Source organism: Pseudorca crassidens, chromosome 3 (assembly GCF_039906515.1).
Source record: "Pseudorca crassidens isolate mPseCra1 chromosome 3, mPseCra1.hap1, whole genome shotgun sequence".
Classification (NCBI taxonomy): domain Eukaryota; kingdom Metazoa; phylum Chordata; class Mammalia; order Artiodactyla; family Delphinidae; genus Pseudorca; species Pseudorca crassidens.
Window position 1 is genome coordinate 4,253,762 of NC_090298.1, and position 15,998 is coordinate 4,269,759.

The following is a 15,998-nucleotide window of genomic DNA, read 5'->3' on the forward strand; positions in this document are numbered from 1 at the left end:
GGGAGGTAGGTGCCAACAGCTCCACGTCACAGGGGAGAAGCTGAGGTCAGGGCAGTACCAGGAATGGGTGTCTGGCCTGGGCGTCTTCTCTGTCATTCTGGGCCCACACAGCTCTCTGAGGACACCCCTCCTACAGAACACACCTGCAGGGCCAGCCCTTGGGTCCAGGGAAGCTGCTCCAGGTGAGCTTGCAGAGAACATTGCAAACTAGCTAAAAACTGGGAATCAATCCCACAAGTTCTAGAGGCTGGGGGTTCCTATAATTTCACACCCTTTTTCCACAGTAGTGCCTGCCATGTAGTAGGCACTTAAGAACCTTTGTAGGGTGAATAATTATCCCAATGGACTGGTTCTCAAGAATAGGGTCCCAAGGAGGGTTTAGTCTTTGTTTTATTCCTTAAGCACTTTAAATGATATAACACTCTTCTTAGTTTCCTAGGGCTGCTGTAACAATTTGCCATAATCTGCATGGCTTAAACAACAGAACTGTATTCCTTCACAGTTTGGGAAGCCAGAAGTCCAAAATCAAGGTGTGGGCAGGGCCACACTCTCTCTAAAGGTTTTAGGGGAGGGTCCCTCCTTGCCTCTTCCAGCTGCTGGTGTTGCTGGCAATCCTCAGCACTCCTTGGCTTGTGGCCACATCACTCCAATCTCTGTTACCATTTTCACAGGTCACTCTCTTCTTTCCCATGTCTCCCTGTGTCCAAATCTGTCTTTCATAAGGCCACTGTCATTGGATTAATCCCACTTTGATCCAGTATGATCTCACCTCAATCCTTACCCTAGTTACATCTGAAAAGACCCTATTTCCAAATAAGGTCATGTTCTGAGGTTCCAGGGAGTGTGAATTTTGGGAGCTCGCTGTTCACTGCACTGCATACATCAGAACAATAGCATCTGTGGGTGCTGACCTGGCAGTCCCTATGTTACGTGCTTTGCTTGTTTTCATATTTTATTCTCAACACCACCCAACGTGGGAGGTACTATTATTATCATTCCCATTTTACATGTAGAAAAACTGAAGCAATTTATGTAATTTATCTGAGGTCTCAAAGATAAAGGTTGCAAACCCAGGGCTAGAGTCCAAGTAGACATGAGACATTTGACCCTGGGGAGCACCTGGTGAAGCTGCCCAGGGATGACCTGTCTGGGATGATTCTCCAACACTCAGCTCTGCTGGGAAATACTCTGAGACACCTTTAATGAATAATTAGAAGTAACTGAAATTTTATTTTTTTGTAATTACTTTAAAAATTCTGGAATGTCCAGAAAATGAATATGGGAAAAGAACAAAGCCAGCTGTTGACATCCAGATGTCCATCCCCCTCTGTAAAATTCTTGGCCTGCCACACACCGGAGGGAGTTCTCACTAATCTTAAATTCCTCAACGTGCCAAAAATGAGATCTTCATAACCTTCCAGGCTGTAATTTTGAGGGGCACAAGGGAGGACAAAGCACATGATGCAGAAATTTAGGTCCTCACCGATCTCCTAGCCGGGATGTTCACAGCACACTTAGGTGACACGTGTGGCCCCACGGAGCACCCCTAGTTCACAGGCACTGTGGTGTCAGACCTAAAACTAAGTCTTAGTATTAGGGACTGCCTTGACATCTGATGAAACTGGGAGGGACTTGGATGTCCTCACCACAGGCCCCCTCCCCATACTGCTCCCTGGACAAAGTGCTTTAGCCAGCACCTCCCCCTTCCCCTGACCAAGGGAGCAGACACTGTGCCTGCATCTCCCTTCAGGGTGGGTGTCAGACCCTGCCAGACTGTGAAATTATCAAACAAGTCAATCACATCTTCCCTCGGGAATCAGAGGTCACCTCACCCTCTCGTTACTACAAAGCCAGCCCCCCACTGACCCTGAGGATTTCCTCTGTTCTGAGTACAACCTCCGTGAGGCCCTGGGTGGCCTGGGACATGCGATATCTTCCACCCTAGGGGCTGTGAGTATAAGTGGCTAATCAGCTGACACTAATCTCGTCTGTCAAGTGTTGGGGGTAGAGTGTTTGGCTGTCCCCATAACCCTGGGGCAGGAATCCTTCCCTCACTAAGGGAGTGAAGAGAGATAGCCACAGGGAGAAACATCTACAACACAATGTGAAAAACATGAGACAAGAGACAAGTGTGCAAAGCTTAAGGAAAGCAGAGAAACAAACAGTTTTCCCTGGAACTTAGAGAAGATACCAAGAGGTGGACCCTGGGCATATGCAGTGCTGGAGGGACTTTGGGTCACGGGACAACATAGGCATGGCTGTGACAACCAGGAGGGAGCTCGGGACACCCCATCTCACCCCTCAGCTCTTGAATCCAGACTCCAGCACTACTGTTCAGTGGACACGGTGTGGATACCTTCTGAACAGGAGCTGCAGAGGTCACTGTAGGTGGAAGGGAGGTGTTTAAGAGGCTCCGAGTCTGATGGAGGAGAATTGTCTGCCTGTTGCCAGCTGTAGGGTGCCCTGGCCTTACCTGTAATCAAGAAATGGTACAGGGTAAGGACTTACCTGAACTACTGCCTCCAGGTACTTTAGTGGATGGTATTACTCACTGGATTCGCAGTAGCTTCTCGGGGGCTTTGGTTGTGTGGACACATTTTTGACAGAGCTGTAGAGGTAACTTTTTAAAACCCATATGAAATATACACAACCCTGATGAGGGTGAGGCGATTGCAATCTGGCAAAGGTTTTTTAAACAAATGGAAATGCAAGCCAAGGAGCACGCTGTCAGGAGGCACTGAGAGCAGCGAGCTGGATGAATCTCAAGTGTACAAGCTAAAGGGCATCCTGTTAATATAACAAAAGAGCCAGAGTTCAAGGGGATCATATAACTGTCACCTCAAAAAAGGCAAGACTTGATTCATGAATGAGTCAGGATATGAATCCTTGATTCATATTCAATGCATGACATTTGTCCATGTTTCTGTGCCAATAATTTTAATTTAATAAGCCCATGTGTCAGGGGCCACTCAGATATGTTACAGCTGCAGCCTCCCCCTCTCTCATGCTTTGGAAAGTCCAGCTCCCTGGCTGGTTCCTCCCTCCAGCATCTACAGGGACATTCTGGGCTTGAATTTGCTGTGTGCATGTGCCTTTCTAATGGGGCACAGGGATACCTCCTCAGGTCACGCCAGCTGTAATGGCCCAAATGTAACCCTCAAGACTCTACGAGAATGGCCTTCAGTGACTCTGGGGACATTCCCATGCAGTGAAGAAAAATGCTGAGAACAGGAAAAATACAGGAAGCAAATATATAGGTTACCTGAATTTGAGGCTAAATATCAAAATTACTCAAATACAACAATGAACTTAGGCATGACAAGGACAATTTTCTGATTATGAATCCTTTTACAAAAGAGTATACAGTAAAAGGGAAATAATAGGTCATTTTTAATCCCAGATAAGGAAGAGTATTGAAGAGGAATTAATATTAGGTCTCCTAATTAATTAATATCAATGGGGACTTACACAAAACAAAGAGGTAGTGACTTTAACATAAATTCTTTTTTCTCCCTAGTCAAACAAAGAAAAACACTTGGCTAGGATTAGGAAAAATATCTTCCAAAATACTCTCCAAGATTTGTATCCTTAAGTAAATGGGTATGAAAAAGTCAAAGGAGAAGAAAGAATGAGATGGCACTATAAGGTCTGGAATATCTAAAAGGAAAGACACTGGTAGAACCAGTCATTTGTTGAAACTGTGCCAACTTTCTGAATACCAGACCATTGACATTCGGCAGGATCCATTCAACTGTCCCTAGATATCAATTTCTGAGCAGGTTTTGTTTTGTTTTTTAACTCAGTAATGTTAGTAATGAAGTAACAATTTCAAGTTAGTAAGTAGTAACAAGTTAGTAACAAGTAACAAGTTAGTAATGAAGTAACAAGTAATGAAGTTCTTGACAATAACCAAGCCCAGTGTACAGTGAGAACTAAATGTCCTTTATCACAGGCACCCTCAGCCAAGATGACGCTGCCCTTGTTAGCGTCAACACGGACCTGGGCATTGAGTTCTGATGCGTGCAGTTCCATAGACCAGTGTAGACTCTCAGAGTTCTCTAGAGGTCCAGTCTCCCAGATCCAAATCCTCTCTGGGCCCACATTGTGTTTCTCCATGTTACCTGTGAAACACTGCTTTGTTTCTTTGATTTATAGTTTTTTTATTGTCTTATGAGAGTTTTCCATGTATACCTTTTCAATTCCTCAAGACATTCTCAGTACAACCCGTAAGTATTTATTGATTTCCCCCTTTCAATTAACAGACTTTTTAAAATGCTGTTCCCATTTAACTAGGAATGGCTATTTTGTGATGCCTTGACCTTGCCTTTCTCTCTTTTTAACCTGAACAGCCTGTCCACCATCAGTTCACTGAACTCTCACTGAAGATGCAGGTACCATTTCCCAGACACCAAGAAGACAGAGCCTATGATCTGATGGCTTAAGGACTTCCTCTTGGAGGCTGGCTTTCCTATACGGGGAGTTTCAGCAGACAGTGTCTGATATGCCAAGAGCTGGGTGTAAGAAGGTGAGAGAGTAGTGTGCCCAGTTTCCCACAAAGAAGGGGTAACTGGATAAAAGGAATTGAGTTTTGGGGGATAGGTAATCTTGGCCAGAGGAAGAAAATTAAAGTCATATTTTAGACAGAAGGGACATCTGAGCAGACGTATATGGACAAACACAAGAGCACACTTATGTTTAGTAAATATTCACTACCGTGGAAAGACGGGAGGTAAGGGTTGGTGGGGTGGAAGACAGAGAGTCAGATGGGGTTTGTGAGAAGGCCGTCTTCAGCCTCTGGGGCTTTGAGCTTCTGTCTGTAGCAGGAGAGGGAGGTCAAAGTGGGATTACAGTATATGCACATCTAGTCAAGTGAGAACCCCCTGGACCTTTCAGTCTAATGAGACAGTAGTTTCCTTTGTTGGTGTAAAGCTATTCTGAGTTGTCTTCTGTGATCTGCAACTAACACAAACGGGAAGCCACAGAAGCATTTGATGGGGGTAGGGATGTGGTCCCCCTGCATCTTAGAGCTGTCTTTAGCTGCCGTTGGAGGATGAGGGATGATGGGAGGGGATGGGGGATTCAGGACATGGAGTGGAGATTACTGCAATGTGCCCAGTAGAGTAGGCTCTAACATAGGACAGGAAGAGAGAAAGTTTAAAAAAAGAACAGCCAAAGTTCGAGCCCAATTAAACGTGGAGGAAGATTGTGGAGAATGACCCCGGGTCTCTGATGTAGGTGAGTGGCAGAGAGAAGGATCAGCTCTGGGAGAAGGTGGACCTGCTTTGTCTTTATTATTTGGAGTTCGAGTTATTGTTGGAGATTTAGGGTCCCAATAAATAATATACCTCTGCTCGAGGGCTCAATTCAGAGATAAACAGAGGGTCAGTTAACTGGAGAGGCAAGTGTGAGATTTATTATTGAAAAGTGATCTACAGGAAGATGGAGCTTAGGAGGACAGTTCATTGGGCCTATCAGTATATCCCTCTGCTCTGCATGGCCTAGAAAATGTGAGAACTCAGAAACTGTGCAGACACATCAGCCCCGAGGGAGGACCCAGAAGAGCTGAAGCCCCACATTGTCTATTATTTCTGCTCAAACTCACCTATTAGGAGTGAGAGAAGAGGGCAAGAGAGGTGAGGAGTGGTGTTATAAAGGCAGTTCTGCCACAGCAGACCCAGGAGTAGGGTGAGTGCTGCTGCCAGCAGACCTCTTACAACCTATAAGTGAAGCACCCAGCAGGTCCTTCCAAGCTTGTGTCCGATGTTCACAAGGGAGATCCCAGGGCATGAAAGATGCACATGTGTGTGCTGGATACACATGAAATGAAATCTCAAGAAGGCATGGGCTGCCCCAGGGAGAGACTTTGCTTAGGAGACAGCAGTGGCCTGCAGTGGCCCGAGGATGGATCGCTCAGTATCACCACTGTCTAAAGAGAGGGATCAGAAGAGGAGCAACTCTCTAATGAGACAAAACAGTGACTTCCAAGGAGAGCTAGCAAAGAGGAGTGTCCCAAAAGCCAAATGTTATACTCTGTAAAGAAGTCCATTAGGATATGCAATGAAAACTGTCCTTAGGTTTCAGCAATATGGGCATCACATATGAAATTCAGAGAAATAGCCAGGGCAGGATTCCCATGTCAGTCACGTTGTAGTATCGAGGGGGGCTACCTCCTGATCACTAAGTTGAGCAGGGCCACTTCCTGTTGGAATCCCAAGTGAAAATGAAGTGGCATGACTCTGGATGTTGCCTACTGAATTCTCACTAGTGTAGCTCAGAGAGGAGGCTGAGTGTCACCACCTCACAGCCCCTATGTTTTCAGCCAGACGTTTTCAATCTGTGCTCCTGGGAACCTTGAGGTTTCAGGGATCCCTTAGAGCCAGCAAACAGTCTGCTTACCACCACTCCAAAGCAAGTGTCTCTGAACATTACAGCTCTACCTTTTCAACACATACCTGATACTCCACTTGAATGGCAGGGTCCCAATTTTCCTTAAAGTTTGAAAAATTCCATTAAAGACTAATAAAATGATATCTAAATTTATGCTACATTTTTTGTTTCATCTTGTTTTTTATTCTTTGTAAATACACTAAATTAAAATGCACACTTGAAAGATCAATGCTGAAAAAACAAGGGCCAAAAAATCTCATGAAATTATGGTTTGGCCTTGAGTTGGGAGGGTATATGCATTTGTAGAAAAGATTGGGTTATGGCTGCAAGTTAAAAATAAATCCACAAAAAGGACCTGTATCTTTACTGTTAAGCATAAGCTGAAATCATCGAAATATTACTCAAATTATCTGCCAAGGATATTTTTTATTGACTAAAATGTATATTTTCCTGCATATTTTTACATTTAATGGTGCATTTAATTATTTGATCTGTAAGATGTTTTCTGGATATTACAAAGGTATTTTGCTTTATGAAATATGGAGTTGTGACAGAGATACTTCTTTAGAATTTTACTTGAAATATAAATAAACTCTTCACCTTGGTCTCATCAGGCTGCCTGTGACCAGAGGGAAGAGAAGGGACAGCAGGATAAAGGCAGGAGTCCTGAGGAGGGGGCTGGGAGGAGCTTGGATTCAGCTAAAGGAAGTAAACAATGCAGAGGGTGAAGGCTACAGTTTGAGTCTTCAAGAAAAGAAGTTCCCTTTTTCAACTGTATTTATGGCAGAGGCAGGCAGTTGAGTCCTGGACCTCCTTATATTCCAAAAAGCACCTTGATCCACAACCTAGTTTATGAAGCTTAGGAGAGGTCTCCTATCTATTCTAGTGGTTTTGTTTTGTTTCAATTTTGACCCTGTCTCTTTCTCTAATACTTACTGGAATCAAATGCTTTAGAAGCCCAAGCAGGCTGCTTATCCAGGGACCTGCAAGGATAATTTAGGAGACTGGTAAACTGGCATTCCCTTCAGTGGAGAAAAATCTAATGGAAGAAGAACAGTTGGCAGGTGGGTCATAGAAGAACCAGCCAGAAGGTTCTAAAGAAGAAGGAGCTTAGTGGGATGGGATCCACACTGAAACACCAAGCCCCATGGACTGTGCTCCTGGCAGGTGAACCTCGGATGATCTCTATTTCTTCTGGGTTCTCTCAAGTCTTCCTGTCTAAATGGTTCAAACAGCAATGAAAGAGCTATGGAATTCAAGGAATGCTGTGTCTCCCATTGCTTCCTGGTGACTGTTAGAAGATTTGGTCATTCCACTTAGAGGGGTGGGATAGAGAGGTTGGGAGGGAGATGCAAGAGAGAGGAGATATGGGGATATATGTATATGTATAGCTGATTCCCTTTGCTATAAATCAGAAACTAACACACCATTGTAAAGCAATTATACTCCGATAAAGATGTTAAAAAAAAAAAAGAAAAGAAGAAGATTTGGTCATTATAGAAAAAGAATTTGCTCTCTAACAGTTTCAAACAATCTTATACCACTGCATTTGCCATCACATGTTGATTCTTTTCCAGAATTTAAATATCAGACAAAGAAAAAGGGGTGAGGGAGATAGCAAGAGCATGCCCGGAGCACTAATATGCAACGATGCATTTATTTCCACACCACATGAAGGAAGGCTGGCCTTATCACTGCCTTATATGTGCAGTCCTGTAATGAATTCAAATACCTCGTGCTTTGAAAAACTATGACATTAGCATGCGTTGAGTTTCACATGTGATTTATTTCATTCCTACATCCACCCTATGCGATAGGTATTCCTATTCTAGTTTTAAGGTGAGAAGACCAAGAACCAGCAAGGTGAGTGACTTCTTAGCATCCAGTGGCAGATTTGGGACTAACAGCTAGACAGGCCAGAAAGCAAGAACAGTCAGTAGGTAAAAAGTGAGGGGGAAGGGTAAGCTGGCACAAAGTGAGAGAGTGGCATGGACATATATACACTACCAAATGTAAAATAGATAGCTAGTGGGAAGCAGCCACATAGCACAAGGAGATCAGCTCGGTGCTTTCTGTCCACCTAGAGGGGTGGGATAGGGAAGGTGGGAGGGAGATGCAAGAGGGAGGAGATATGGGGATATATGTATATGTGTAGCTGATTCCACAAAGCTGACTTTGTTATACAGCAGAAACTAACACACCTTTGTAAAGCAATTATACTCCAATAAAGATGTTAAAAAACAGTGATCTGCTAACAAATATGAGGACATAATCATGTTCTCTTTAATAGAACCATCAAACCGCAAAGTGGAGCCAATTTACTCTGCTTCTTTTGTGTTGTCTTATTTCCCTGGGAGTACAGAGTAATCTGTACATGTTTATCATCCCATTATTATTGAGTGAGCAGGATGGCTTCCAAGTGTTTCCCATGGTTTTCCACATTTTAAACCCGCAGAACCGAGCTTAGAGCAACTTTAAAATGTTAGCATTTGAAACCGATGTGTATTAAGACAAGAATGATGAGTGCATAAACTGTTCGGAATGAAATTTCAAAATTCAGCACGCGCCCCTTGAAGACCAACAAACACGCTGACCAGTCCGGCGATTGTACGCGGGATCTCAGTGCCAAGCCCTCCATTATGCAAAAGTAGGTTCTTCCCAAGTGCTCTTTTTGATAAGGAAAACAGTGCAGATTTTGCCAAATTAAATCTGTCCTGTGTAAGGGAGGCTCTTCTTGCTGAGTTGAGAACTATCTAAAGAGAATAATAAAATCACATATCCAAGTCCAGAGGGAAATAAAAGTACAGAGTTTTCCTGATTTCAATAAAACATTTAGGCCTGGCTAACCTTCCGTGACCAGGACTAGATGGGATTGCACAGCTTCTCTGATTTGTGTCCATCCCAAAGACCGAAAATGGCGCCCTGGTCCTCATCACGCAAAAGACAGGAAAGGGAGTCTTCGAGATGTTTGGAAACTCGTTTACAGAATCTATATAGTAGAGCTTCCTAATTTCTAATCAAGCATGAAATTAAAATGCCTTTTTTCTCCTTCTAACTACCTCCTGTTCTGTTTATAACAGAAGGAGATGGAGTGATTCATGGGCTTCCACTTTGGTGATCAATAAATTTTAAAAATTGGAGATTTAAAAAAAAAGATTTCTGGGCCTTAATCTCATGGATTCTCATTGGCAGATCAGGTGGGTCTCCAAATGTGGTTTCTGAGGTGTTTTCTAGTTTTAATATGTGTTTCTTCTTTTTTATTATAATCTTTCATTAATTTTTTCCTTGCTAGTCAATGTTTATTCACCAGGCCCACTCCCTGTTAACTCAGCCATCATAATTCAGTTGACCTTTTCTCATTAGACCTATTTTCTAACCATTTGATTTTTACTGCTCTCATGTGAATTTTCTAAAATTCCCAACCCCTTTAAAAATATTATTACATTAATCATATTATGATTATGATAATATTTCCAGAGGTGATATTTACCATTGTCAGACTGATAGCTCGTACACACACACACACACACACACACACACACACACACACACACACACATATATAATTATCTCTGTTAAGTTACTCCAGGGAAATAACAACAAGCTATTTTTCCACTGACTCTATACTGTCTACCCTATAGTAGGTTTATTGCTCCTATCACCTTTCCAGAAGTTGTCTCTTTATCCCCAGTTTCCCTATGAAGAAGAGTTCCACTAGAATATTGCACTGTCTGGGGGGTGTGGTTTGTAGGTTGGAGATGCAGTATGGAGCTGGTGAAGGTGTTTATTAGTTTATTTGGGAAATGCAACTGCTGACCACAGATCAATTCACTTGCACCAGGCCTACTGCACATGCTGAGCGCTGTTTGGTTAGTGAACTGGGTCTCATGTCGGTGCCTCCTGGTGCTAAGTGTATTGTCTGCGGGTGGTGGGAGCTTACACAGTTAGTCGCTGAGGAACTTGTGCAGATCTTGTGTTTGCACCTGATGTCAGCTGCGAGAAATTTCATCTTCTAACTGCAGCTTCGTGGCTGGAATTTTTCAGCCACCACAACACAAAAGGTGAAATATATGGAATATTTTCTCTAGGCATTAACAAAGTAGAATTGGAGAGGGTCTATGATCTGAACAGAATCAGAAAGTGGTTCAGATCCCACTCATGGAGCGACCTCCTGTCACACTCCTGGACCCGTGTGGCCAGCCAGGAGGTTTGCCACTTCTCCTGCAAAACGTAAATAGAAATCAAAGTTGACAAAGTACGTGGTACTGTGCATGCATGCATTTTAATCTACATTTAAGCCATTCAGCTCATTCTGGCCACCGCCCCTTGGCTCTGTCTCCATGATGCATAAGTGTGGCTCCTTATTTTGGGCTCCCTGTTGGTCAAAATCATATTCTTCTTGACTGAAGATTCTTTCCGTGTCTCTACTTTGAGTGATATATCATAATCATATCCGTATTTCTCAACATAAGTTTTTTATTATTTATTATTATTATTATATAAGTTTTTATTATTGTTATATTATTATTATATAATAATTATTATTATATTATTATTATTAATATATTATTATTAACATTATTATTGTTATTATATATTGTTATTATATTATTTTTTTAATTATTATTATTAACACCCAGGTGCCCCACTCCTCAGGACAACAGCTGGTCTAGAAGGAGCTGTCCACCTCTCCCTCCTGGCACTTCTCACTCCCTCACCCGCAGGTACAATGCCGGGGGTGGGGTGTCTGCTCTCTCAGAGTTGACACCCGGGCCCGCTCTCTCCTGAGGTGTCATCCTCTCCAGCAACAAGCCCCCACCCCCACTGCATTTCCCCAGGAGGAACAGCTCGGGACAGCAGCCTCCCTGACCTATCACCCAGCTGTTCTAGGCGGGAACAGAGCAAAGGGTGGACCGTGGTGAAGTCTTTTGCCTGAAGCGGTATTGTCTCCCTTTAAAGTCCCTGCTATCTGAGTTATTTTATGCATGTTAATTTGTCCAGTAAGTCCTTATTGAGACTATTTGCAAGGCACCTTGACAGTTACGGATGAAGTTAATGAAGCTTCAGCGTCAGCGCCTAGCCCATCTGGCCCGTGGACCCGAGGATGGTCTCCAGAAATGCATTGGCGTAATCATGTTTTAACGAAATTTGCCAAGGTAAGAATTAACTGAAATTGGGGTCAATTCCACCCCAATTACCCCTTTCCACATTCCCCTAGTGGCTGGGGACCTTGATTGACGATGGACAATTTAGGGATCTAGTCTATGGAGTTGCTTTAAAGATACATTTAGCCTGTAACTTAACCTGATCTATTTAATGGCTTCGTAGTCACTTCCCTGTGTAATTAAGTTACTGTTAGCTGCCCCATCAGCTCATGAGACACGTGCAAAGACCCAGGCCAGAGGTCCTGTGACAGGAAAATCTCCCACAGGTGTTGGCACCAGAGCCTGTGGTAACAGAGGAGAAAAGAGTTTCAAAACTGACAGCCTTAGGAGGTCATTCATGGGACCGTCTTCCAGTCCCCAGATGTGTAAAACTGTAAGCAGATTTCCTCATCGCAATGGATGTTCCCCCCATCAGACACATCCTCAGGAAAACAGCAATGATATTTAGAAATACATTCATAATTTTTTTTCCTTTTTGATGGAAATCTCCTGAAACAGAATTTATCAGTATCCTTGTGTTTGTAGAGCACACACCCACTTCAGTGCTACCCCATGTGAAGGACCTACCCCATGTGAAGCTGCATATTTTATGTTCAGCCATACAAATAAATTTTAAGCAAGTAACATGAGGCAAAGGCTCAATTACCTTTCTAGTTTTTCTACGGAAAATCACAATCATTTAAAAAGATGATCAAAAGTACTATACACCGCCAAATTACAGGAAAATAAAATAGTAGATCTGTAGCAGTTCACTCATTCATTCGTGTGTTTCAGTTTAAGTAATAATTTGTTGTTATTTACTTTTTCATTTGAAACAAGTATTCTTATTTGTACCATGTGTTGTAATCTTAAAACAAGCTTCAGATCTTACAGAAGTCGAGTGAGAAAGACAGAATCCCTGCAGCTCCCTGCTTGTGTACCAGTTTGAGTGCACTACTCTGTCCTGGCCTTATAATTCATGCGCCCTTAGTCATGGATGCAAGGGGTTAAAAAAAGTGTCCTCACCCCTTCCCTCTGTCTGTACATTCTGGCTCCTGTTGCCTCCACTCTTTGATCTGATTTCAGGCCACCACCCCATTGCTCAGGAGTAGAAAAGTACCTGCTTGTTCTCTGGCATCCTGGTCAGAGTTTCTGAGCATATTATAGGATTAGCCCATACTTCTGTTGGGTTTCTGTTAAGCACCTCTTTCTGGACCTGGCAGGACTCACTTAGTCCCTCATCCCTGTTCAATCCCTGCACCCTGATGACATTTTTCATATGCAAGTTTGGCAAGCTGATAACTTCATGCCATTGTCTGAAGCCAGGCTGGCCCCGCATCCCTCCACCTCATCAGGACTCTTCCCTCCCCTGCAGCTCCAAGCATGGCTAGTCTTGCCTCCATGGAACCCCTGGAGCCACCTCCCAGCAATGTTTTCACACAAGGTGTTGGCTGGAGCTCCTGAAGATAGGGATTGGAATGTTTACTCAGCTATTAGAACAGATGATTTGTGCGTGCATGCCAAAAAATGAGGGAATAACTTGCAAACCTGATACTAAGACTGTTTTTTCTTGTATCCTCACCCAGTGGCAAGGCCAGGGAGTGGAGACATACTGCCTCACTGACTTCTAAGTGCTAGAGGCTATGTTTATCCAAAAATCTAACAATTGCTGAGAGGATGAATTCATGTAGGTCAGTGTTCCACACTGCTTCACAAACTTGGCCTGTACCTCTGGAATCATACCCCCAAATCCTGGTTATCATTCTTCTTGTGCTCAGTTCTGCTCCAATCCTATATCTCCTTTCAGGCCATTCATGATCCCTACATGGGATCTGCTCTTCCAGGCTCCTCAATTTCCTGTCTCTGTAAATGTAGTCCCTTATAGTTCTACAGTACAGGCCTAAATCATTCCACCTGGCATAGCTAGAATCCATCCCCAGGCAGCAAAGGAGAAACACTCTGCCCTTCCAGGGAGTCCCAATTCACAACAGCGTGATAAAGTCAATCTCCATCCAGACCTCGGAAGCCCCCCTTGTCTTATATTATGACACATATGTCACCAGTTTTGCATTTGCACGCATCAACTACTAATTCGTGTCTGGGGTTTGTGCTTCCATAAATCAGAGCAAACCTCCATAAACTTAGGAATTGCTATTTCCTATGGAAAGATACAGTAGCTGGGTCTGTGCAGAGCAAGAGGATTGTTCTAGAATCAAGTCTGATCCCAGTGAGGATTTAGACCTAGTGGGCATGGGAAGATATAGGCTCCGATTTCTCAATTTTTAAGTGGTGAGAAGGTAAACCATGGAAAGAAGATTGTGGAAGACTCGTGAGGTTGGTGCTTTAGATACATGGTAAGACCATGTGGTCTTGCTCTATTCACAGGACTGTATCCAGTTATAATATATTCCCAAGATGCAGTCCCTTCGCTAGGGGAGGGGAAGTTAGACAATAATAAACTATAGCTATTTACAAGTGAGCACTCATGGATATGGGTTGGAGAAATGTGTATAAACATTATGGATTGGAATCGTTCCTTTTTGGAATAATGGTATTTTAACTTCTCCAGAATGCTGACTGATAGCTTCAGTATTGTGAAATTTAAAATAATAAATGGATTTTGCCCATTTCTTAATGATGCTTAAAATGATGCAGAAAACAATGCAAGAGCAATGGAAAGGAATAAACATGTTAGACTTAGACATGAAACATTCTGGCAGCCACACTGTGTTAGTAATTTTGACCTGCTGCCTTTGTCCACATGGATGACTTGGGTGGCTCAAGTCCACTGAGCCATGTGGCTTGAGTCGCTTCCCAGGGGGTATGATGGATCTGAACTGGTCCAGCCACAGTCTCCCACCCAGTCCCCCTTGTGACCAAAGGCATGTGTTTGTGAGAGAGCTGGATGCTTCCAGGGGTGAGATTGATGATTAAGGAACAGAGCAAAAAAGAAAAACGGCCAGCACAGCCATGAATCCCCAGCCACTGGCTCCTCCGCAGTGTGTTCTGACCAACTAAGCAAACAGACTCTCGCCTGTAGCCTGAGAAAGAGGATTCACTGGGGACCCTTGGCACCAGGACAGCTGTGTCCAGAAAGGCCTGCTTTGCTACACAGACTACCTAAAACCAAGATCTCAGGGAAACAAGGATCACAGCAGCCGTGAGCAAGAAACATCAGACTTCTCTGCAGCATCACCTTGAGTATCGCAGGTATTAAAATGTGTCTTAAACATTCTTTTCTGAAGCTTATCTCATTCTTATAGTTTTCTAAAAGTGTTGTAGGAAAACAGGAAAAGATCAAAACTTTTGATTTAAGTATATCCTATCCCAAACATTTCCATAAAATAAGAATTGTATCCTCTTGAACTAACCGTGATAAACCAAAAAAAAAAAAAAATGATTCAATAAAAACTTCCAACCAAGTTGATCAAGAATCTGCATAAAGTGTACTTCTTTCAACTGTCTATGCCAAGCAAAATTTTTGAAAGGCTTGGTATTTCTTGAACATTTCTGAGGAATTCAAAATTTCAGGGGTGGGGAGTGGATGGCTACAAATGCTGTAGGGACTTAAAGTAAACTTGGTATAAAATTAAAGGAAGAAATCTTTCCTCTCCTTCCTTACACTGGAACGTTTTCAAAATAGTGAATTATCTTATGACTATGCATTCTCAAGTAAAAGCAATGGAGAATCACCAAACAAGGGAGGACCTGCCAAGGACAAGATTAGAAACAACAAACTAGAAGACGTAAGATGTATTGTATATAAAAGGTAGGAAAATAAGACAACAGATCCCAAATGAAAGATATTCTCACATACACGGCAGGATTTTAAAATTTAAGGTACTGCTTCAATGACATGTCTTAACATAATTTGACCTAGGACTTCCCTGGTGATTAATGGTTAAGAATCCACCTGCCAATGCAGGGGACGCAGGTTCAAGCCCTGGTCTGGGAAGATTCCCACATGCCGCGGAGCAACTAATCCAGTGCACTACAACTGCTGAGCCTGCGCTCTAAAGCCCACGAGCCACAACTACTGAAGCCTGAGTGCCTAGAGCCCATGCTCTGCAACAAGAGAAGCCACCACAATGAGAAGCCCATGCACCACGACAAAGAGTAGCCCCCACTCGCCACAACTAGGGAAAGCCCACACACAGCAATGAAGACCCAATGCAGCCAAAAATAAATGTTAATTAATTAATTAAACATAATAATTTGACCTAATTTAAAATAACTTCATCATAAAAAACAGCAAAAATTAAAAAGTTTTATTGATAAACCTATATGCAGTTTAACAAGGCTTTCAAAACTGTGTACATATCTGACCTAGGTAATTCTCAATAGAAACGTTTAAATCACTCTTCTGGCTAAATATACTCATTTAGCTCCATTAATTGAAATTACGTGATGGTGTCTCAGTATCTCTGACTCTGCATGTGAACAGAACTCTCACTGGAGCCTGAGGAC